The sequence below is a fragment of the Dreissena polymorpha genome, chromosome 15 (genome assembly GCF_020536995.1).
Source record: "Dreissena polymorpha isolate Duluth1 chromosome 15, UMN_Dpol_1.0, whole genome shotgun sequence".
Classification (NCBI taxonomy): Eukaryota; Metazoa; Mollusca; class Bivalvia; order Myida; family Dreissenidae; genus Dreissena; species Dreissena polymorpha.
Window position 1 is genome coordinate 18,827,385 of NC_068369.1, and position 24,214 is coordinate 18,851,598.

General features: G+C 36.4%; 1 protein-coding gene and 1 long non-coding RNA gene across 3 annotated transcripts in view; both read left to right on the forward strand.

Annotated features, from left to right (window-relative positions):
- LOC127859995 (protein turtle-like) overlaps positions 1–24,214 on the forward strand; it is a 266,899-nt gene that overhangs the window by 129,338 nt on the left and 113,347 nt on the right. The gene's annotated exons all lie outside the window — the stretch shown is intronic.
- LOC127860002 (uncharacterized) lies at positions 74–2,082 on the forward strand. Its single transcript, XR_008039565.1, has 4 exons — positions 74–247; positions 713–794; positions 1,254–1,376; positions 1,759–2,082. It is a non-coding gene; the product is annotated as an uncharacterized LOC127860002 (long non-coding RNA).

A 24,214-nucleotide genomic window follows, 5' to 3' on the forward strand; every position in this document is an offset into this window, starting at 1 on the left:
TGACTGGTTTTTATTTTATTTACGTAGACTGTCAGCGGAGCAGCATTAACGAAAAACAGTCGGGTGCATATAAGCGCGCTTTTTTTAAATGGCAGACGTTATTTTCTTGTTCAATCGCGTGTTAGCTTTATCGAACCACAAAATGTAGTCGCACCCAAAATAGATGTTGCTCACTACCAGGAGGGAGATCTCATCAAAGCCACTTACCAAAAACAAACATACGATGCGGTGATCAGTGAAATCCATCGTAAGTAAATTCGTTTGATAGCCAAACTTTTGGTACCAATCTAAAAGGTTCTTGAATGGGGCGAACACTTTTTTATGACTGAAAGCGTTAAGCCCGCCTCGTCACTAATGTTAATAAATTCCTATCGGAGAATACCGCAAAATGATATTTCAGTTCGCTCAACGCGGACCTATTTGACGAGGCGGTGTCTCGGTTAACAATGTCCCCTAAAAATGTTCATATTTCAATCGCCGTAGAGCAAGTATATTTCACTTACTGTTTATAACACTGTGTATTGATAAAAAACACAAAGTATTGAAATAAATCAATATTAAAGTTAAGGGGTCTTCCTGATCATTGTTAAACAATTTGTTGTAAATAGTACAGGTTCGGGCAATCATATTTTCGGATAACGAAAAATAATCTTGTAAATAAATATATTGTCATAATAATAATATTAAAATTTGTATATACTGTTGATTACAGATGACGAGGTTTCTCTTGAAGCAAGCAAAGCGACCGCCTAAGCATGCTTTCGAGGCAACTTAAGATAGGAAAAAAACTCAAGGTAGGTATTATTTTCAAGGCATGTTCACAGTTCAGGACAGGCAGGCAGTCCAAAATTACAGGCTTTAATATTTATGAATGTGAGTTGGACACTTAAATGAGACTCAAGAAATTCAATTTGCCTCCATTGAATAAGTGTTATTATAAGTATTTTTTTTATCAGTTGGTCAACACTGCCTATAGATATATGATTTTTTCCCTGTTATAAATGAAACATGAACACATTGTTCACAGTTATCCAATTTCACACTCACTCACTAGCCAGGGGTGAGTGAATTTATTTGAAAAAAAAATCTGATTAACAAACGTTCGATAACATTAGCTAATTGTTTGTATGAGTAACTACTCAGTCTAGCCAGAATTTCCAAATGTGAAATTTGATTGTCTAAAACAAAGTATTCATGATCGCATGACACAATGCTCAAGTTTGGTTTTCAACACATTTCATGAATGATTTTAGAGTTCAGTGATCAAACACCAACAGAGCCTCGTGATAAGTTGCCTGTAAAGAGGAGCATGAACCCATCAGATGCCTCCGAAGATATTGACCTGACGAACAATGCTGCAAAGCAAAATCTCAGTAGTATGTTGGTTGTCTAATACTTTTTATTTTAATCCCTTAGAAATATATAAAATCCAGTATTTAATGCGTTCAAATCATAAAAACCTGCAACAGTGTCTTGAATATATTGCGTTCGTATTTAAGTTGGTGCTGAATGTCAAATTGTGTTATCCATCACCAGTTTACTTACAAGGTTTGCTGTATTGAAGCATTCTCAATTTGAAAATACTAATGTTGTGATCAAATGTGTAATTATTTGTTTGAATACTTTGATAATAAGTACACTCAATATTGACTAAATAAAAAGACGTTATGTCTATATTTGTAATACTGTCCAGCTGGATCATTTAGACTTCTTGTTTAGTTTAAGATGTGACTACATTTGTTATCTAAATGATTTCAGAGCAAAGTGCTCAAACACCTACAGACCCTCGTGACAAGTTTCTGTACACAGAAGAGCCTGATCCCATCAGATGCCTCCGAAGAGATTGAAAAGAACTGTTTATGGACATTTTCAGAACTGTTTAAGAACTTTGTTCCAGACTTATTTGAAGCAACCCTTCGAAACTGTTCTAAACATTTCTAGAATTGTACTGGAACACACCGGCTAGAACTGTTCTGTAATCATACTGAAAATGTTCTAGAATTATTCTGGAACAGTTGATGAACGTTAAATGAGAAAAAAATTCTAGAACAATTCTATAACAGTTCTGGAAATTTATGCAAGAAAAATTCTGGAATAGTTCTAGAACGATAGTTCAAGAATTGTTCTAGAACAGTTGTTGAACGTTAAATGAGAAAAATTTCTAGAACAATTCTATAACAGTTCTGGAAAATTTTTCAAGAAAAATTCTGGAAAAGTTCTAGAACGCTAGTTCAAGAATTGTTCTAGAACAAACCTTCAGAACTGTTTCAGAACAAATTGTTCTAGAAATTATTCTCATTTAACGTTCAACAACTGTTCTAAATCGTTCTAGAGCATTTTAAGGATGATTCCAGAACACTTCTAGTCATTAGTTCCAGTACAATTCTAGAAATGTTATAGAACAGTTCTAACAATCTTCGCAGGGGCCTTCCAGTAATTATCTAAATGACTTGGGAATGTCTGAAATCTAAATGTGGGAGACATAAAAGATTGAAAAACCCTCTAGTTTGCAATGCATAATTAAAAGAACCGAATTTTCAATCATGATCTCAATTAAAGAAGGAATTCCAGAAAAGGATTTTTTCCTTGTGTACACAAAAGATAAGTGTGCTATTAGAGTACCGTACAATGTAGTCAGATTATTGGAATTAAAGTTATTTATAACTACATTATTGCGATGGATGACAGAATGGACTTATTTGAGGTTATCCGACAAACCACCATATTGTCACCTTTGTCATAAATATGGATTAATAATAAGTAAAATAATTACAATACTAATATAAAATAATGAACATTTCTATATAAAGCTTTTAAGTTATATGTGGTATTTGTCCAATTATAATTTTTATGCTCCCCCAAAATTTATTTTGAGGGGAGCACCCCAAAATTTATTTTGGGAGGAGCATATAGTCGCTGCTTCGTCTGTCAGTGCATGTGTGTGTGCGTCTGTCCGTCCGTGCACAATTTTTGTCCGGGCTATTTCTCAGCAACTAATGACTGGAATTCAATGAAAATTTATGGGAAGCTTCACTATCAACAGGAGATGTGCAAATTATCAGCGGGTTCTGGTCGGATGATTTTTCACAGAGTTATGGCCCTTTGAAATGTTCCATTAACTGTACATATAGTGCAATTCTTGCCCTGGCTATTTCTTAGCAACTAATGACCGGAATTCAATGAGACTTTATGGGAAGCTTCACTACCAAAAGGAGATGTGCATATTATCAGCCAGTTCTGGTCGGATGATTTTTAACAGAGTTATGGCCAATTGAAATTTTCCATTAACTGTACATATAGTGCAATTCTTGTCCGGGCTATTTCTCAGCAACTAATGACCGGAATTCAATGAAACTTTATGGGAAGCTTCACTACCAAGAGGAGATGTGCATATTATCAGCCGGTTATGGTGGGATGATTTTTCACAGAGTTATGGCCCTTTGAAATTTTCTATAAACTGTACATATAGTGCAATTCTTGTCCAGGCTATTTCTCCCCAACTACTGACTGGAATTCAATGAAGCTTTATGGGAAGCTTAACTACCTTGAGGAGATGCGTATGTTATTTGTGGGTTCTGGTTAGATTATTAATTTAGAGAGTTATGGCCCTTGGAAATTTTTAAGTTGCTAAACCATCCATCGTATTATTTTGTCAAAAGTTATGCCCCTTTTCTTTTTGGTAACTTTCCATTGGGACATTTTAGATCCCATTTGGGAAAAAATATATTCTTTTTTCCATTGGGAATGGGTCCATGAATAACCAGACCCGATTTTGAATGAAAAAACACTGATAAGCATGGTTTAATATTGACAACAGCTTTATGACACTTTAGAAACATATCATAAAGATACAAATAATTGATAATTAGTATCAGATTCTGGAGATCTCCACTTTTATAAATGGTACTTTAAATGTGTGAACAGACATGAAATATTGTTTGCTTAATTGATAGTCTCAATATTTTATCAGCAACCCGACCAAGGAGAACGTAAATAATGATTTAATTAAAAAATAGCGCAATAATTCATAGTTGATATGACAATAATTGCAATGCGGATGTTTCTGCTCATGTTTTGCTCCAACTGCATTAATGTGCAATAAATCATGTGTGTGAACATAGGGAATTGCCCTTATATTTGTTTTTGGATGCAATAAATAATGTGTGTGAACATAGGGAATTGCGCTTATGTTTGTTTTTGGATGGTGCAATTCAATTGTAAAATAATCAACATTTATTGGCTTATAATTGATCCTCAAAATGCAAATGAGCTGCTGTAATATGATATTTCATTATTCATTATTCTATGCGGAATAAAACAAGGATTTGCTTTAACAACTTATTAGAGAGCTATCAATAAATAATTATGTTTTGTTTGTGGTGTACTCTTTTCTTTCTCAGGACTCGGGTAACATTTAATTTATAGTTATTTGTTCACATAAATTTGACAACGGACCCTTATATAAAACAGATAATAGTACTAAGTATGATAATTCTTTATTTAGATGGAGTTTTTCCTGAAAATTTGAAATAAAGTGTAGTAAGCAATAGGACTCCTTCTTTTTAATTTGGGACTCCTACTTTTACAAAGTAAGAAAAGAAGTTCCAGGACAACTGTTTTAAATCATAGTGTGACCCCTTTAATAACCTATATAGACTAAACAAAATAAGTTGTTTTACAAGAGGTGAAAATGATTTTAAAGGCTTGAATCTTTAATAAATATGTCTGTAAATCTTTTAGTATTTTTTTTAAAAACAGAAATTATACAATCTAGAAATGGTCATTGTACAATTTGGCTAAACATGTTAAATGTTTTAAAAACCTGTTTAAAATTAAACAATTATTTTATAATTAACTATTTGTATTTGAAGTGGTCTGTTTTTAAAGTGTCAAATCTATTTCCATCATTATGCAAGTGGAAATTAATAACTTTAACCCTGACAATGCGGGAACCGAATTTTGAAGGCCTTTGCAAACAGTTTGGATCCAGATGAGACGCCACAGAACGTGGCGCCTCATCAGGATCCAAACTGTTTGCTATTCTGATAGTATTCTTTGAAAAAAATCGAAAAAAATGCGGATTTTAGAAATTCAGCAGACGACATTTTAGCAGACGACAAATTTCCCAGCATGCAAAGGGTTAATTGAACTGACAGCCTGATGAGACTCACTATAAACAAAAACAAAGTTTTACACTGGAAATAGGAGTCTTGGAAAATAGCCCTGTAATTGATTCACTTAGATGACTGTAATCCTTTTTGTTCTCAATAATTATAGATAGTCAATCGTCAAAGTAGAGGCTATGTTTACCTTAATTGTCAATGATTTCAGCTTACAACTCAAATTGGTTTGTTCTCTGTTATTGGATTCACCTATTAACTCTTTAAGTGGTAGTGTTTCTATATTTCCTGCAATTTTCTCTGTGATGACATAACTCTAATTGTTCCACAACACAATGCTTTACAATGATTAGAAATATTGTATGGCTTAAAAGGAAGCCTTCATAAATGCTTGGAAATGGCGTCATCAAAATGGCAGAATGTTCTGCTCCATGTTGTGTCTGATCGGAGAAATCAGGAGAAATCACCCGAGGATACAATTCACGAATGGTTTCTCTAACAGAAGAGCAAAAAATACCCTCACCAGGGGCGGTTCCAGGATTTCTGGTTAGGGGGGCGAGGGATATAGAGAATACTCGGTCAGTGCCGAATAAAGCAAAGTTTATTTTGCGAGGCTTAGAAAATCTGAACCACGAGCCTTGGCGAGTGGTTCAGATTTTCGTGCCGAGAAAAATAAACTTTGCTTTATTCGGCACCAACCTAGTATTCGATGTATCCCATCAATTTTCTTAGTCATAAATTATTTCTTTAAAAATAGAATAGGAAAATCGAACTAGACGAAAAAAAGTTATTTTAAGCAAACATTGTTTCATTATTTTAATTGTGCTGAGCCTAATATATTACAAAAAGATCAGTAACTAACCTGTTTTTCTGTTTATCGTACCTCTACGTCCCCGATTTTTAAGAAATAATGAAAAAAAACACACTAAGCAACTGCAGTTTTAGCGTGAAAGAACATGCATTGTGTCGTATGACGTGTGAATAATGACGTCACGAGTACACGCACTTAATATTTATAAATAATGTTTTTTGCTTTTTGAGTTGCATTATGTGTTAAAAATATATTACATCTTGGTATCACATTGTTGGTTTTGGTGACTCTGATTCAATTTTACTAAAAATGATTACTTTATAGTTGATTCCGAGTAATATGACCATTCTCCGCCACGCGTGACAGCTATATTTCAGCACTGCCGAAATAGAGGAAAGTTTATTCCACAGTGGTTTATTTCGACAATGCACGTCTGATGATGGGATAAATTGCAAGATTTGCTAGGGGGCCTTTAGGGCCCCTGGTAGGTGCAGGGCAAAGCATTGCTAGGGTTCGCCCCCCTGGAAGCTCCATGATTTTAGTGGTTTTGAAGGCATCTTTGTTGACATATAATGCAGCGAAAAGAGAATCAATGTGCAAAAAGAGGGATACATCAGAATCGCAAAGTTCGACTTGTAAAACCAGGCGACAGAGATTTTAAAGTTCAAACATTTAGCGATGTCTGTGATAAGTGGGAAATGTTGTGTACGAAAAAGAAGAACAATGAGTTTAAATAGGTGATTCAGATCTAGTTAAGTGTGAAACATTAAATGAATAGACTTAACTTTGGCGATTTTAGGGGGGGGGGGGGGGGGGGGGGGGGGGGGGGGGGGGGGGGGGGGGGGGGGGGGGGGGGGGGGGCGTACGCCTTGTCTGCCCCCCCCCCCCCCTCTCTGGATCCGCCTATGCGCACACCCAAAACAAAACACAAAACCTTATAAGAGCCTACCCTACCTAACATTTTTATGCCCCCCTTCAAAGAAGAGGGGTAATTTTGTTTTGCACATGTCGGTCGGTAAAATGGTTTCCGGATGATAACTCAAGAATGATTATGCCTAGGATCATGAAACATCATTACTAAGGAACATTGATCATGACTGGCAGATGATCCCTATCGATTTTCAGGTCACTAGGTCAAAGGTCAAGGTCACAGTGACAAAAAACGTATTCACACAATAGCTGCCACTACAACTGACAGCCCATATGGGGGGCATGCATGTTTTACAAACAGCCCTTGTTACTGACAGTGGCTTTCAAAAAGAAATAATTTGTTTTAGGCTTGATTATTTACAATGAACTTGTAGTATGGCATCTTTTTGTGGTAAAATTGTATGTTTCTTTGAAGAAAACATAGTCATAGTTGAAATATTTACAAAGTTACAATCCAGCATGAGGTCTTTTATATCAAGCTTGTAATAATCAGCGCGACCTGGCACTCGAGGTGATAGCATGGCACCCCCACAGGGCATCTTGGCATAAACATAACAAAGAAATAATCGACGGGTAACGGTTGGTTATTGCGGTAATAACCAACGGTACGGAGTTCTGATGTGAAGGAATTAAACCACGAGGGCGTAATATCGGAATGACATACCATTGGTTATTACCGCAATAACCAACAGTTACCCGTCGATTATTTTGATTCTAACAAAAATCACATGTTTTTTTGCCCCATTAGCATAAAACATTACATTTTTTCTAATGATATCTCAACCAAATTCAAAAATGGTTAATTAAGGGTAGGAAGGTCAGAAGCCACATCTATTATACAAACACCAATAAGCTGCTCAGAACAATTAAGTTCCTTCAAATGGGGGTTAGCAACTCAGGGTCTGTGGCCCTCTTGTTTTCACTGTTGTATGCTTGTATTCATAACAGAGTGAATAACATGCACTTTATCATTGATATATATTATTTTTGCAAATTATGTCTAGTTTCCCCTGGAGTGGCTTCAATTCAGATATTTCTGGAGCAGCAACAATAACACTGACATGCTGTGATGGATGATCATATTCAGTAACATAAATCTCACCACCAAGTGAGCCAATTAGTATTTCATCAATTTTGTTTCATGCCCCATTTAATTTTCATTTGCTGAAGTGGTGAGATTCACAAGTTGTCTTGTTATTAGACACTGCAACAATGTGCTGATGGTTTTCGCAATGCTTTAACTGATTTGTGTAATTGCATGTGCCAAAATATCCCCGTATGTATTAAAAAGTAAGTAAGTATATTGTTTATTCAGACGACATGTGCAACATAACAAAACATTATATTAATATATATACAAAATGTGTTTTGCAATTTGCACCCAACTCAATTAGCCTTTAAGTCACCAAAACAGAATATTTCAAATTATATACAATAGCACCACATACACTATTAAATGTGAATATTATATTAAGAATATGAAAAACAAACAAGTTGTATAGGAATGTATGTCGATGATATACTCAATCAGAACTGTGTATTTGTAGTGAGAGCACTCTTGCCAACAGAAATGTTCATATATCATTAAATCTTGCTAATGCATTCTCAATGAAAAATAAGCACAGATTTTCATTTCTTTAATGATTTTAACTTGATAGGTGTAATGAAATAAATAATTGAATGGTATCATTAATTTTGATGGGCATTTAACTCTTTCAGTGCGGGAACCGAATAATGAAGGCCTTTGCAAACAGTTTGGATCCAGATGAGAACGTGGCGTCTCATCTGGATCCAAACTGTTTGCTATTCAGATAGTATTCTTTGAAAAAAAATGAAGAAAATGCTATTTTTAGAAATTGAGCAGACGACATTTTAGCAGACGACAAATTTCCCAGCATGCAAAGGGTTAACATTGTTTACAAATGAAAATATAAAGCTGAATAATGTGGTACTGAAGGTCCATAAGACCCCCCTGAGTGGGATTTGTGTGCCTCAATAAATATTTCTCTGATGTGCTAAATTTAAACCTCTGGGATCTTTAATTCACCAATATTTCAGTCTTAAATCAACATATTGTGCATTACTGAATGAATTTGACTATGAAATCCTTTAGCTATTGCATATGACAACCATTTTATCAGCCAATTAGCCAAATTACCATGGTGACTTATTTAATTAACATGGATTTATGGCAAATTCTCCATTCCCCAGTTGATTCCAGTTCCCTATTTATGTGAAAGTCATACTAATCAGTTTTATTTGATGATGAATAAATCATGAGAGTGATGTCTGGAATTGTTGAATGTTTACTATCCGTGGGAAGGATTATCTGCTGAATATCTATGCCAGCATGGAAAGCAGGCCATGTCTTATGTTTTATGTCTTTGATGACGTTTTCCAGTCTTCTCAAACTTGAAATTCCTTGACAGTCAAAGTGGAAAATGATGACAGCCTTTTTTCCTTATAGTTAATGTAAAATAATGCGTGACTTTCTTTATTTGCATAATAAATGTAAAATAATGCCTGACTTTCTTCCTCCTTTACATTCAATGTACAATAATAAGTAACTTATTGCTTCTTTACATTAATTGTAAAATTATGCCCTTCTTTCTTTCTTCCTTATAGCTGCACTAAAATATATATAATGCCTGGCTTAATTCCTTTTATTTATGCCCCCCCTTCGAAGAAGTGGGGGTATATTGTTTTGCTCATGTCGGTCGGTCGGTCCCTCGGTCCGTCTGTTGGTCCGTCCACCGGTCTGTCCACCAGATGGTTTCCGGATGATAACTCAAGAATGCTTAGGCCTAGGATCATGAAACTTTATACTAAGATTGATCATGACTGGCAGATGACCCCTATTGATTTTCAGGTCAAAGGTCAAGGTCACAGTGACTCGAAATAGTAAAATGGTTTCTGGATGATAACTAAAGAATGCTTAGGCCTAGGATCATGAAACTTCATACGTAGATTGATCATGACTGACAGATGACCCCTATTGATTTTCAGGTCACTAGGTCAAAGTTCAAGGTCACAGTGACTCTAAACAGTAAAATGGTTTCTGGATGATAACTCAAGAATGCTTACGCCTAGGATCATAAAACTTCATAGGTACATTGATTATGACTGGCAGATGACCCCTATTGATTTTTTATGTCACTAGGTCAAAGGTGAATGTCACAGTGACTCTAAACAGTAAAATGGTTTCCTGATGATCACTCAAGAATGCTTATGCCTAGGATCATGAAACTTTATAGGAACATTGATCATGACTGGCAGATGACCCCTGATGATTTTCAGGTCACTTGGTCAAAGGTCAAGGTCAAAGTGACTCAAAATAGTTAAATGGTTTCCAGATGATAACTCAAGAATGCTTACGCCTAGGATCATGAAACTTCATAGATACATTGATCATGACTGGCATATGACCCCTATTTATTTTCAGGTCACTAGGTCAAAGGTGAAGGTCACAGTGACTAGAAACAGTAAAATGGTTTCCTGATGATAACTCAAGAATAATTAGGCCTAGGATCATGAAACTTCATAGGTACATTGATCATGACTGGCAGAAGACACCTATTGATTTTCAGGTCATTAGGTCAAAGGTGTCAGTGACAAAAAACTTACTTGCATGTTTTACAAACAGCCCTTGTTGTAAATGTAAAATAACACCTTGCTCACTGCCTTGTTTCTAGTTAATGTAAAATAATGCCGTACTTTCTTCCTTCTTTACACAAAATGTAAAATAATGCTCTACTTTCTTCCATCTCAATAGCAAATGATATATAATGTCTGAATTTCTTTCTTCTATTAAGTATATATAACATAAGGCATGACTTTATTCCTTCTTTATAGTGAATATAAAATAATGTGTAACTTACTTCCCTCTTTATAGTAATTGTATAATAATATCTGGCTTTTTACCTTCTTTATAGTAAATGTAAAATAATGGCTAAATTTCTTTCTTCTCCATATTAAATGTAAAATTTTAAATGATAACATCACCACATTCTCATGGACCTGGAGTTCTTCCACTGTGATTTAATTTATTGAGCCTATTTGACTGCATTGGAAGGTAAAACTGGTATGTTTCAATAAAAAAGCCATTATTTGCTATTGTTAACTTGGATCATACTTATAATTGAGCTGCCTCATGTCAAAATGAGTCTTTTGCTATTTGTGGCAAGCATAGCTCACGACTAGCATGTGCATCCTAGAAATCTTGTCAGGAGCTACCCTTTCCTCTATAAAGTGACACAAGGTTTCGTGGTCTCAAGGAGCTACCCTTTCCTCTATAAAGTTACACGTGGTTTTGTGGTCTCAAGGAGCTACCCTTTCCTCTATAAAGTTACAGAAGGTTTTGTGGTCTCAAGGAGTACCCTTTCCTCCATAGATAATGTTACACAAGGTTTTTTTTGTCTCAAGGAGCTACCCTTCCTCTTTAAGTTACACAAGGTTTCATGGTCTCAAGGAGCTACTCTTCCTCTATAAAGTTACACAAGCTTTTGTGGTCTCAAGGAACTACCCTTTCCTCTATAATGTTACACAAGGTTTTTTTGGTCTCAAGGAGCTACCCTTTCCTCTTCGAATTACACAAGGTTTCGTGGTTTCAAGGAGCTACCCTTTCCTTTATAAAGTTACACAAGGTTTCGTGGTCTCAAGGAGCTACCCTTTCCTCTATAAAGTTACACAAGGTTTTATGGTCTCAAGGAGCTACCCATTACTCTATAATGTTACACAAGGTTTCATGGTCTCAAGGAGCTACCCTTTCCTCTATAAAGTGACACAAGGTTTTGTGGTTTGAAGGAGCTACCCTTTCCTCTTTAAAGTTACACAAGGTTTTGTGGTCTCAAGGAGCTACCCTTCCCTCCATAAAGCGACGCAAGGTTTTGTGGTCTCAAGGAGCTACCCTTTCCTCTTTAAAGTGACATAAGGTTTTGTGGTGTCAAGGAGCTACCCTTTTCTCTATAAGGTTACACAAGGTTTTAAGGTCTCAAGGAGCTACCCTTCGCTCTATAAAGTTACACAAGGTTTTGTGGTCTCAAGGAGCCACCATATCCTCTATAAAGTTACACAAGGTTTCGTGGTCTCAATGAGCCATCCTTTCCTCTATAAAGTTACACAAGGTTTCGTGATCTCAAGGAGCTACCCTTTCTCTATAAAGTTGCACAAGGTTTCGTGGTCTCAAGGAGCTACCCTTTCCTTTATAGAGTTACACAAGGTTTCGTCACGTCTCAAGGAGCTACCCTTTCCTCTATAAAGTTACACAAGGTTTCGTGGTCTCAAGGAGCCACCATTTCCTCTATAAAGTTACACAAGGTTTCGTGGTCTCAAGGAGCTACCCTTCCCTCTATAAAGTTGCACAAGGTTTTGTTGTCTCAAGGAGCTACCTTTTCCTCTATAAAGTTACACAAGGTTTCGTGGTCTCAAGGAGCTACCCTTTCTTCTATAAAGTGACACAAGGTTTCGTGGTCTCAAGGAATACCCTTTCCTCTATAAAGTGACACTAGGTTTTGTGGTCTCAATGAGCCACCCTTTCCTCTATAAAGTTACACTAGGTTTCGTCATCCCATGGCATGGTGCTACCCTTTCCTCTATAAAGTGACACAAGGTTTTGTGGTCTCAAGGAGCTACCATTTCCTATTTAAGTTACACAAGATTATGTGGTCTCCAGGAGCTACCCTTTCCTCTATAAAGTGACACAAGGTTTTGTGGTCTCTAGGAGCTACCCTTTCCTCTTTAAAGTTACACAAGGTTTTGTTGTCTCAAGGAGCTACCCTTTCCTCTATAAAGTTACACAAGGTTTCATGGTCTCAAGGAGCTTCCCTTTCCTCTATAAAGTTACACAAGGTTTCGTGGTCTCAATGTGCTACACTTTCCTATATAAAGTGACACAAGGTTTTGTGGTCTCAAGGAGCTACCATTTTCTCTTAAAAGTTACACAAGGTTTTGTGGTCTCAAGGAGCTACCCTTTCCCCTTTAAATTTACACAAGGTTTCGTTGTCTCAAGGAGCTACCATTTCCTCTATAAAGTGACACAAGGTTTTGTGGTCTCAAGGAGCTACCCTTTCCTCTTTAAAGTGACACAAGGTTTTAAGGTATCAAGGAGCTACCCTTCGCTCTATAAAGTTACACAAGGTTTTGTGGTCTCAAGGAGCCACCATATCCTGTATAAAGTTACATAAAGTTTCGTGGTCTCAATGAGCCATCCTTTCCTCTATAAAGTTACACAAGGTTTCATGATCTCAAGGAGCTACCCTTTTCTCTATAAAGTGACACAAGGTTTTTTGGTCTCAATGAGCCACCCTTTCCTCTATAAAGTGACACAAGGTTTTGTGGTCTCAAGGAGCTACCCTTTCCTTTATAAAGTTATACAAGGTTTTGTGATCTCAAGGAGCTACCCTTTCCTCTATAAAGTTACACAAGGTTTTATGGTCTCAAGGAGCTACCCATTACTCTATAATGTTTCACAAGGTTTCGTGGTCTCAAGGAGCTACCCTTTCCTCTATAATGCTACACAAGGTTTTGTGGTCTCAAGGAGCTACCCTTCCCTCTATAAAGTGACACAAGGTTTTGTGGTCTCAAGGAGCTACCCTTTCCTCTTTAAAGTGACACAAGGTTTTAAGGTATCAAGGAGCTACCCTTCCCTCTATAAAGTTACACAAGGTTTTGTGGTCTCAAGGAGCCACCATATCCTGTATAAAGTTACATAAGGTTTCGTGGTCTCAATGAGCCATCCTTTCCTCTATAAAGTTACACAAGGTTTCGTGATCTCAAAGAGCTACCCTTTCCTCTATAAAGTGACACAAGGTTTTTTGGTCTCAATGAGCCACCCTTTCCTCTATAAAGTGACACAAGGTTTTGTGGTCTCAAGGAGCTACCCTTTCCTTTATAGAGTTACACAAGGTTTCGTCACGTCTCAAGGAGCTACCCTTTCCTCTATAAAGTTACACAAGGTTTCGTGGTGTCAAGGAGCTACCATTTCCTCTATAAAATTACACAAGGTTTCGTGGTCTCAAGGAGCTACCCTTCCCTCTATAAAGTTACACAAGGTTTTGTTGTCTCAAGGAGCTACCTTTTCCTCTATAAAGTTACACAAGGTTTCGTGGTCTCCAGGAGCTCACCCTTCCCTCTATAAAGTTACACAAGGTTTTGTTGTCTCAAGGAATACCCTTTCCTCTATAAAGTGACACAAGGTTTTGTGGTCTCAATGAGCCACCCTTTCCTCTATAAATTGACACAAGGTTTCATGGTCTCAAGGAACACCCTTTCCTTTATAAAGTGACACAAGGTTTTGTGGTCTCAATGAGCCACCCTTTTCTCTATAAAGTTACACTAGGTTTCGTCATCCCATGGCATGGTGCTACCCTTTCCTCTATAAAGTGACACAGGGTTTTGTGGTCTCAAGGAGCTACCATTTCCTCTTTAAGTTACATGAGGTTTTGTGGTCTCAAGGAGCTACCCTTTCCTCTATAAAGTTTCACAAGATTTTGTGGTCTCAAGGAGCTACCCTTTCCTCTATATAGTGACACAAGATTTTGAAGTCTCTAGGAGCTACCCTTTCCTCTTTAAAGTTACACAAGGTTTTGTGGTCTCAAGGAGCTACCCTTTCCTCTATAAAGTTACACAAGGTTTCATTGTCTCAAGGAGTTACCCTTTCCTCTATAAAGTTACACAAGGTTTTGTGGTCTCAATGTGCTACACTTTCCTATATAAAGTGACACAAGGTTTTATGATCTCAAGGAGCTACCCATTACTCTATAAAGTGACACAAGGTTTTGTGGCCTCAAGGAGCTACCCTTTACTCTATAAAGTTACACAAGGTTTTGTGGTCTCAAGGAGCTACCCTTTCCTCTATAAAGTGACACAAGGTTTTGTGGTCTCAAGGAACTACCCTTTCCTCTTGATAGTTACACAAGGTTTTGTGGTCTCAAGGAGCTACCCTTTCCTCTATTAAATTACACAAGGTTTTGTGGTCTCAAGGAGCTACCCTTTCCTCTATAAAGTGACACAAGGTTTTGTGGTCTCAAGGAGCCACCCTTTCCTCTTTAAAGTTACACATGGTTTTGTGGTCTCAAGGAGCTGCTCTTTCCTCTATGAAGTTACACAAGGTTTTGTGGTCTCAAGGAGCTACTCTTTCCTCTATAAGGTTACACAAGGTTTCGTGGTCTCAAGGAGCTACCCTTTCCTCTATAAAGTTACACATGGTTTTGTGGTCTCAAGGAGCTGCTCTTTTCTCTATAAAGTTTCACAAGGTTTTGTGGTCTCAAGGAGCTACTCTTTCCTCTATAAGGTTACACAAGGTTTTGGGATCTCAAGGAGCTACCCTTTCCGCTGTAAAGTTACACAAGTTTTTGTGGTCTCAAAGAGCTACCCTTTCCTCACTAGTGAGCTATTCTCACAGTTTCACAAAATATAACGACAAGAACAGAACACTCCAAATTACTCCATCGTTTCGCGTTGCAACTCTTTATAATTTTCAGGTTTTTAAAACGTCAAAAGATGCATATAATTGATATTTTAGAGCATGGTTTATGTTCATTATTACTATTTCCTCAAAAATATCATAACTAAAATGAAAATTTGTGAATCTGAAACAACTTTTTTTAATTTTGTGAATTTACCAAAACGTTAAATTTAGGCCCCTTTAAATATATCAGTAAACATATGTGAAAATAATATTGGACTTTACTAGTCTAATACAAAATGTAGCTGTCAATCATAAGGCAGTCTCTTTACAGTTATTTTAGAAAATTACAACCCTGTTTCTGTGACTGAGTGAAAGAATTTTTAATGTTTTCTTTGGAGTGACAGGAATGATAATATCTTCACAGATGATGAATTTCATGGTTGATTATGGTGTTTCCATGGCTTTGTAGTGATTGTATGAAGTAGTTAAATAAATCAATGTTGATAAGTATTTTAGGACGTCTTGTAAATGAATTGCAAGCAATTAGATTTTATTGCCTGCTGAATTGTTTTATGTAGAAGTCAATTATATATAATAGAATGAGATAAGAAGAGGGTTTCCTTGGCAAAGACAGTGTCTTTAAGTATGACATTTTGATGTACAGTAAATTTTGTATCAAGAGTCCACAAAAGAGGTAACCAAGGTCCATCAATAAAATGGTCTTTAACAAAAAGGCCATCCTGGAAAAAAACAACATTCTGGAACAAAAGGTAAAATCATTGTTAGTATCAAATTCATAGACCGATTCTGTGACACAACTATCTTGTTTTACATTTCAATTATATAAAGTAATCCAGATATAAGTGTAGTTAAACATATCATGGCCTTGCAATTTTATTACTAGTGATAATCCATCAAAACACTGTTGAAGATTTGTTAGGATAATTGTGTTTAAGGAAAATCACCATTTTTAGCTCACCTGAGCACAACGTGCTCATGGTGAGCTTTTGTGATCGCTTTTTGTCCGTTGTCCGTTGTGCGTTGTGCGGCGTCAACATTTGCCTTGTTAACTCTCTAGAGGCCAAATTTATTGTCCAATCTTCATGAAATTTGGTCAGAAGATTGGTTTCAATGATATCTTGAATGAGTTCGAAAATGGTTATGTTTGCTTGAAAAACATGGCTGCCAAGAGGCGGGGCATTTTTCCTTATATGGCTATGTATGGCTATAGTAAAATCTTTTTAACACTCTAGAGGCCACAGTTATTGTCTGATCTTCATAAAACTTGGTCATAAGATTCATCCCAATAATGTCTTGGACGAGTTCGAAAATGACGCCGGTTGGTTGAAAAACATGCCGCCAGGGGGCTTGGCATTTTTCCTTATATGGCTATAGTAAAACCTTGTTAACACTCTAGAGGCCACATTTATTTTCCGATCTTCATGAAACTTGCTCAGAAGATTTTTCCCACTGATATCTTGGATGAGATCAAAAATGGTAACCTTTGCTTGAAAAACATGGCTGCCAAGGGGCGGGGCATTTTTCCTTATATGGCCATATATGGCTATAGTAAAATCTTGTTAACAGTCTAGAGGCCAGATTTATTGTCCAATCTTCATGAAACTTGGTCAGAAGATTTATCCCAATAATATCACGGACGAGTTCGAAAATGATACCGGTTGGTTGAAAAACATGGCCGCCAGGGGGCGGGGCATTTTTCCTTATATGGCTATAGTAAAACCTTGTTAACACTCTAGAGGCCACATTTATTGTTCAATCTTGATGAAATATGGTCAGAAGATTTGTCTTAATGATATCTTGGATGAGTTCGAAAATGGTTACGTATGCTTGAAAAACATGGGGGCGGGGCATTTTTCCTTATATGGCTATATAAGGCTATTGTAAAATCTTGTTAACACACTAGAGGCCACATTTATAGTCCGATCTTCATGAAACTCGGTCAGAAGATTCATCCAAATAATATCTTTGATGAGTTAAAAAATGATGCCGGTTGGTTGAAAAACATGGCCACCACGGGGGCGGGGCTATTTTTTCTTATATGGCTATAGTAAAACCTTGTTAACACTTTAGAGGTGACATTTATTTTCTGATCTTTATGAAACTTTGTCAGAAGATTTGTTCCAATGATATCTTGGATGAGTTCGAAAATGGTTTTGGTTGCTTTAAAAACATGGCCACCAGGTGCGGGGCATTTTTCCTTATATGGCTATATATGGCTATAGTAAAACCTTGTTAACACCCTAGAGGCCACATTTATTGTCCAATCTTCATGAAATTTGGTCAGAAGATTGGTCTCAATGATATCTTGGATGAGTTTGAAAATAATTATGTTTGCTTGAAAAAAATGTCTTCCAAGGGGCGGGGCATTTTTCCTTATATGGCTATAGTAAAATCTTGTTAATACTCTCGAGGCCACATTTACTGTCCGATCTTCATGAAACTTGGTCAGAAGATTCATCCCAATAATATCTTGGAAGAGTTGATAAATGATGCCGGTTGGTTGAAAAACATGGCTACCAGGGGGCGGGGCATTTTTCCTTATATGGCTATAGTAAAACCTTGTAAACACTCTAGAGGCCACATTTATTTTCCGATCTTCGGTCAGAAGATTTGTCCCCATAATATCTTGTTATCTCAGGTGAGCGACTTTGGGCCTTTCAGGCCCTCTTGTTTGAAAATGTACCGAAAGTTGGTTTATCGGAACTACTTGGTCTTGCACAAAAAGCTGAGACAAATGTATTCATTGTTTCAAAGCTTATGCCAATTAATAACGATTGCAAATAATTGCGATTGACTATGTGCGAATCACATGTTCAATATCAGCGCATCAGGTAGAGCACTTAACCATTAACTTCACGTTTGTTCTTTAAAAAAGATTCAAAAGTCGGAGCTATGCACCCGCTATTACACAATAGTTTGTCCCAATAATATCTTGGACGAGTTCAAAAATGGTTCCAGTCTGTTGAAAAACATGGCCGCGATGGGGTATTCTTCATGAAACTTGGTTAGAACAATGTTCTATTGATATCTTGGGCTGAAAAGAACATGTAATTTCTTTTTTTCTCAAGTGAGCGACTTTGGGCCTTTCTTGTTTAAAGAAGCTGACTGGTCAAGTATCATGCAAGCTTTCAGTGGGGATTAATGTGTTTAGGACTTTAGGTAGGTTTGACATTCATTAAGAAGTATTTATAAGAGTCACAAGGTATTTCATTGTCTGGCCACATGGATGATTCAGGGCATGCAGTGAATGGGATTGCTTTTTCTCAGTCAAATGATTTGTTTGTCTGGCTACCTTACTGCCCTCAGTTTGTGCATACTTTCAAATTAGCAAATCGGACCTCCATTTATTATTGCGCAATCAAATTATCTGGGCAATTGAAAAGCTTTATGTTGCCTTCAAAGAGAAAGCTTCATAATGATAAGGATGCTGAATAAAAACTTCATAGAGCATGTGAGACAGGACTCCAGTTGGTGAGATATGTCAGTATTGACATAAAACTGTTCATCTATTATGTTGGACAAGTGGGGTTATTGTTTGTTCAACTACACAGATGTGAATGTCATGTACAATGAAGGCGCCCAAAATCTGGACCAATCTGGATAACACTAAGAAGTTCCTGTTCACACCTACAGCTACCAGTGAAAAAGACACCTACCTTTACCAGCCCAATGTGAGCTGCCTGAACGTAGAAGTGCACAAACACAAACAAAGACAAATTCAAGCATTTAAATTTTTGTAAATGACTGTTGCTACCCCGTTAATATATGCTGTTATGGACTTTTTGTTGTTTCAATAACGGCCCCTTCAGTCTGTAAGATTATAGGCTGTAGTTTATCTGGAATAAAAAAATGGTGGCTATTATGAATGTTTACGATTACCAAATAAATGTTTTGCAATTAAGCAGCCAGGAGAGCGTTGTAATTTGGAGGTAAAAAAACGCGCACTATACGTGAATACGTACAGTACATCTTGTTTGTTGGGTGAATCTAATTGTCAGTATTTAGTACTATGTAATGAAATGCATGTATGAATTTAAAAAAAAATGACAAAAAATCAAAAATCTTGACTTGTGATTTTTTCACCCAAAAAGCTTACGTGTGCTTTGTGACATTTTTTTTAAACTGACTATAAGGGCCCAATCTCCTTAGTAGACCTTACATAGTGTCAGTTTGTTTACTTGCTTTTCTCATCATACAATTGTATAATATAATCACAAAATACATACAATAAAAAATGGAATCCCAATATGAAACATTGTTCACATACATCGTAATAAAACATGTTATTCTGTAATTGTGTGTCAAAATAAAGATTTGTTGTTCATTATGTTTATCTGATATTTTGTGTCAAAATATAGATTTGATGGCATATAAGCTGCATGCAATTTGTAATATAATATAAAATTCTCAACATAATCTGTTTTCATATGATATGAAGAGCTAGCCAAGGAAATAAGCAAAACTGGACAATGCAAACTGTTACAAACTGTCAATCGATACATCTTTAATATAATTGGCAAAAAGGGAGAATACAGCCTTCTCGATGACTGGGTTTCTGCAATCTTCCATATGGAGGAATATTGGATAGTCAATTAATTAACTGCTTGACTGCACACCAGGAGGAGAGATAATTGAGCATATTAATTATCTACTGGATGAATTAAGGGCCAAACTTGTTACCATTCATGTTATGATCTGTTGTCATTATTGTTTTATCATTATTTTGGTGTTGGAAATTTGTCTTCTCATATTTGTAACTGAATCGAAGAGGTTAACCCCTATTTGTCCTTTGCAAGTTCAGTGATTACAATTTCCATCTAATTACTTCCACACATTGCTTTGAAATGTTAAAGCGTGTTTAGAATGCAGTCTCTGAGAAAAGCTGATAACCGTATGTCAAGACTTGACACCTATATAGTGGCATCACAATAAGTGTTTTCAGCAAAATTACCACTGTGAACAGACATAAACACTTGCAATCACAGCCCTGGCAGTTAATGTGCCTCGATTGGTCAGTTTTGGCTCAAGTACTCCTAAGTATACTTAAATGTCACCGGGCAGGTATGGAAAATACACTGAAGCATACATGGGAATTTTAATGCTGATTGGTGGTTGTAGGCTATTTTTTTTCAAATTAATTATGTTCATATTTTATGACAGTATTCTGTAAAGTGGCATCTATATGATCAAAACTCCTACTAAAACAAGCACGTTGAGGTAGGTTTTGTTCAAAGAGAATTTCGTTTTCTGTGGCGCCTTTTACGACATCAGATTATTGGCAGAAATAAACCTTGGGTACAGTCTAAATTGGCTGGGTACATGTTAGTGTAATATCTGTACCTGTGGTACATTTAAGTAGTACCTGAGCGGACGATTACCAATTGAGCGTTATTGTGTGTTGATAAACTTGCCTAAATCATTAAGCAATCATAGCAAAGTTCCACTAGCCCTATTCCTGCTAAGCAAATCTAAGGTAGCTGTATATGCATACAGATTTCATTTGTCAGCAAACACTACTTGTGGTAATTATCCCCCGCCATCGGCGGAGGGATATTGTTTTGGCGTGGTCTGTTCGTCCGTCCGTCTTTCCATCCATCTGTCTTTCCGTCCGTCAGGCACTTTTGTGTCAGGAGCCATATCTTGGAATTGCTTTGGCGGATTTCATTGAAACTTGATATGAGTATATAATTATGTGGATAAGAGGATGATGCATGCCAAATGGCATTGTACACCATCAGTTAATAGAGGAGTTATTGCCCTTTGTATCTTGAAACAATGCTTTTTTAGCTGAGTGTCAAATATAACACTTCTGTGTCCAGAAGCATATTGGCGGGGGATATCAATTCAACGAATTTGCTTGTTTGATAAAGATTGTCCATGATTAAGTCAGGACCATCTCAAACACTATTTCTGGTTATTTGATAAATATTGTCCATGATTAAGTCAGGACCATCTCAAACACTATTTCTGGTAATTTGATAAAGATTTTCCATGATTAAGTCAGGAACATCTCAAACACTACTTGTGGTAATTTGATAAAGATTGTCCATCAAGTCAGGACCATCTCAAACATTACTTGTGGTAATTTGATAAAGATTTTCCATGATTAAGTCAGGACCATCTCAAACACTACTTGTGGTAATTTGATAAAGATTGTCCATGATTAAGTCAGGACCATCTCAAACACTATTTCTGGTAATTTTATAAAGACTGTCCATGATTAAGTCAGGACAATCTCAAACACTACTTGTGGTTATTTGATAAAGATTGTCCATGATTAAGTCAGGACCATCTCAAACACTGTTTCTGGTAATTTTATAAAGATTGTCCATGATTAAGTCAGGACCATTTTAAACACTGCTTGTGGTAATTTGTCCATGATTTAGTTTTGTTCATCTCACTGGGTGTAAAGGCCATTCAATACTGCTGCCTGGTACCAGTTAGAAGCAGCTATGTAAGAGTAGATCATTCAGAATAATATCAAATGGAGGCAGCTCTTTTGTGAGATATATAAATGTTGTTTACTGTAAGACATGGCACTGGGAGTGTTTGGTTACTTGAAAGGCATCCTTTGATGCTTGCAATGGATACATTATTAAATAACATTGATTATTACAAACTTGGCAATATACCCCGGTAGTGTTTATTAAAATGATCAAGTTATCTCCGCAGTATGAATATGTTTGGCAACTAGCAGGCATTAATGGGCCAGTGAGACTGAATATGGAAATGCAATTTTTATGAAACCTAGAGTCTATATTGGTCTACATTGGCTGATTTTGCATATATATGATGTCATTGACAATTTCAATTTTGTCAATTACATCATTGGTCAGTCTTTTCTACAGTAGGTCTTGACAATCTTGACAATGTCTCTGTGTTTGGCGTTGTTCGTTCATTAACAACGCCATGCGCAATTTGCAATAATTACGTGATTTGTATGAACTGAGTGAATGTAGTTTACACCAATGTGCATTAAGCAAGTGGGTTCCATTCTAATACTGTCAATTCATCTTTTCAAAAACATAATGATGAAATGTACATCAAAGTCATGGAGGATTTTGAGTCACGTTTATTTCTGTTTTTATTTCATTAAGCACAGTTAATTTCTCCAAATACACAACAACTTTACATTCACTTTAAATTTGTCTGTTCATAAACAAACAGGAAACCATCTTAATCAGCAATTAACTACATCAGTGCTCCAGCTAGGCCTAAATTGAAGGGCGCCCAACCCCTAGCTTGTATGTTCAAGTCAAACATCTATCAAGAAAGGAAAGAAAAAGAGGATTTACTTAGGCAAAGAGATTGAGATATTTTTATGTCTTAAGGATTTATAAAAAAAATGCATTTTTGTTTTATTGCTGCAGGGACAAATTGTATTAATTTCCAGGATTTTATTTTTCAGGAAACATATTGAAGATATCAGAGTAAATTTAATCAGGCTTTCATTATTTTTCTTCTTTATTACCACTGTGCATGCAATGTGGATTCAGAGTATTCACTTTACATGGAACGGTGTGACACTGTGCATACTGTGCAGTATTGCATTGGGGATTGCAGAAATTCCAAGCTGTAAGTGTATGTCTGGTAATCATATTGTTGATGTCTGACATCATATATTAAGAGTGTTAGTGTTAAACAAAATGCAACGCCTTCCTCCAAAAAGCTGTCTGGTCAATAATCATGCAAGCTTTAAGTGGGGTTTAATGTGTTTTGGTAGGCATGACATTAACTAAATAGTATTGATACAGTCACAAGGAGTAACATTGTCTGGCAGTATGAATGGCTCAGTCAGTGCATGAAACGAATGGGGCTGCTTTTTCTCAGTTGGTTGATCTGTTTTTCTTGTCAACCTTTCTGCCCTAAATTTTGGCATACTTCTTTCTGATAATCGTCAGGGGTGTTTTTCTGTCAACCTTTCTGCACCAAGTTTTTGCATACCTCTTTCTGATCACCGAAAGTCAGGGGTCGTGCAATCTAAAATAGTCTTACTTGATCAAGGAAAAATACATATACATCTTGTCTTTTGGGTAAATATGCCAGTCATTATTTAGTACTATTTAACAAAATGCATGTATAAACTAGAAGTGGCGCGGCAGAGGCCGACGCGTATCCCAAGGCTGCATAGATGTTGTATTAAAAAGGCAATTTTGGGTGCGAAAGGCTTTTGTTGGTGGGGCCCCGGGGTGGGTAATGTGGACATGGATGGTCGAGATAGACCGTGTTGTCATAAGAGATGTTCAGTATTAATTCGAAGTCAATTGGTGAATAAATGAAGAAGTTATGTAAAAACAAAATTTTGGGTATGACAAAAAAATTGTGTACGTAAAGAAATATACAAAAAAAATTGGGGTACGAAAAAAATTTGGGTAAGAAAATAAATTTGAATGCACACCAAAAATTGGGTACCAAAAAAAATTTGGGAACGAAAAATAAATTGGGTACGAAAAATATGTGGGTACGAAAGAAAATTTGGGTACAAAAAAAAAATTGGGTACGAAAAAAAAATAGGGTATAAAAAAATTATACCCCCCAAAAATGTGGGTACAAAATAAAAACTAGGGTACGAAAAAAAATGGGTAAGTAAAAAAAATGGGTACGAAAATAATTGGGTACGAAAAAAAAAAGATTACGAAAAATTTTGGGTACACAAATGATTTGGGTATGAAAAAAATTGGGTATACACAATATTGGGTACGAATTTTTTTGGGGGGCTACGGTGAAGTAATACCTGTGGACCTCTAAATAAATTTGAAAAAGGACGGGAACCAAGCTGCCTTTACCTTTATCAATGGCCCTGGAGTGTGTAATGTGGACATGGATGGTCAGATAGACCGTGTTGTCATAAGAGATGTTCAGTATTAATTAGAAGTCAATTGGTGAATTAATGAAGAAGTTATGTTAAAACAACATTTTGGCTGG